The sequence below is a fragment of the Apium graveolens genome, unplaced genomic scaffold (genome assembly GCF_009905375.1).
Source record: "Apium graveolens cultivar Ventura unplaced genomic scaffold, ASM990537v1 ctg8563, whole genome shotgun sequence".
Lineage (NCBI taxonomy): Eukaryota > Viridiplantae > Streptophyta > Magnoliopsida > Apiales > Apiaceae > Apium > Apium graveolens.
This window is the reverse complement of record NW_027421282.1, coordinates 101632-103414: the sequence shown is the minus strand read 5'-3', so window position 1 is coordinate 103414 and position 1783 is coordinate 101632.

Sequence of the window (1783 nt, the reverse complement as noted above, 5' to 3'; positions counted from 1 at the left end):
AAAAATAGAATGTGAAAGAAGAATAGTAACTAAAAGCGTGTTTATGTGGCAACCTACCAATCTGACACATACTAAGGCCGCATCAAGTGATGACAAGTGTACATCTTTTTTTGAATCTATAACTTGGCGTATATGTGTGTATATATATAGGGGTTACTCAAATAGAAATCAATTTAGAATAGTAACCAGAAACCAAATATTTTTTTAAAAAATTAATTCGAAATATAACACATATGCTATGCAAATCGATCGTTAAGAGATGTAGAAAAATACAATGAAATCGGATTTTAAAACAAACTTATAGTTTGACGGGAAAAATCAAATTAAAAAATGGAGGGGAAAAGCTGAAATTAGGTGTGAGGGGGTGCAAAGTAGTTGGGTGGGGTGATTTAGGGGACGATTAGATTAGATTGGTTTAATTTTAATTTATATTTGATCATTCCGTATATATATATAATGTACCTTAGCCCTCTTTTTCTTAATCTGCTCTTTCCTTATCAGTTGAGATATAAATTAACTCGAGACAACATATTAGCATTGAACACAATCGGAACACCTTGAACCTCAGAATAAACCATATCCTCCTTCATCATTGAGTAATTAGAATAAAATCCCTGAACCAAGGAAGGGTAAATAACATCTGGTGGGGATAAAAGAGGTTCACAACCGAGAGCGGAGAATAAATCAATAACACCCACTCGCTGAAGCAGAGCAAGATCACAAATTCATTCTTTAAGAATGGGTTTTGACACGATTTTAGGCTGAGAAGATTTTTCGGGTGACATTGGAGTAGAGGTATCAGGATTAGTTCTTTGGCGTTTAAGAGAAGAAGATGATGGGTAAGGGCTTTTAGCGGGTTTAGATTTGGATCGAGTATGAGGGGTCGACATTGTTGAAGAAAAAGAGAAACGTTTGGAAAGAGTAAAAGAAAAAGAAGTTGAGATTAAATAGGACAAGAGAAGAATATGAAGAGTTAGAAGTGAGATAGAAGTAGAAAGGTGGAGTGTATCTCGAAAAACGAGGAGACACACAGATATTGAGAAGAAACAGATGGAGTAGTCAAATCAAAGTTAAAGACTTGAAAGAAAATGCATGCAACTCGGTTCCGTTCCAAGGTTCAAGAGTCCCATCAAATAATTACATATAAAATATATAATTAAGACTGAAACACGCAAACTAATTAAACCAAACACGACAATTAATTCATAAAAATTCATTAATAAATTCCTTAGATAAATCAGCATTAAATTAATCAATTAATTAAACACTCAATAATACAATTTCAGTCATAAAGATGAATTATACAAATAATTTACACAAATAAGCTAAATAGAATGCATACAGGGATGTAAAAATGAATTAATGAGAGATAGTGCACATACCAAGTTCACGTCTCATAAGACAAAAACGGTCTTCACCTAAAGGTTTGGTAAAAATATCTGCTCTTTGCTTATCAGTTGAGATATAAATTAACTCAATATTACCTTTTGAGACATTATCTCGCAGAAAATGGTGACGAACATCAATATGTTTAGTACGAGAATGCATAACAGGATTTTTAGAAATATTAATAGCAGAGGTATTATCACAATAAATTGGAATATTTGTATAAGAAATACCAAAATCCTGCAATGTTTGTTGCATCCACAAAATTTGAGCACAGCAACTACCAGCTGCAATGTATTCTCCTTCAGCAGTAGAAAGAGCTACAGATGTTTGCTTTTTACTATGCCATGCAACTAAACAATCTCCTAAAAATTCACAAGCACCACTTGTGCTTTTT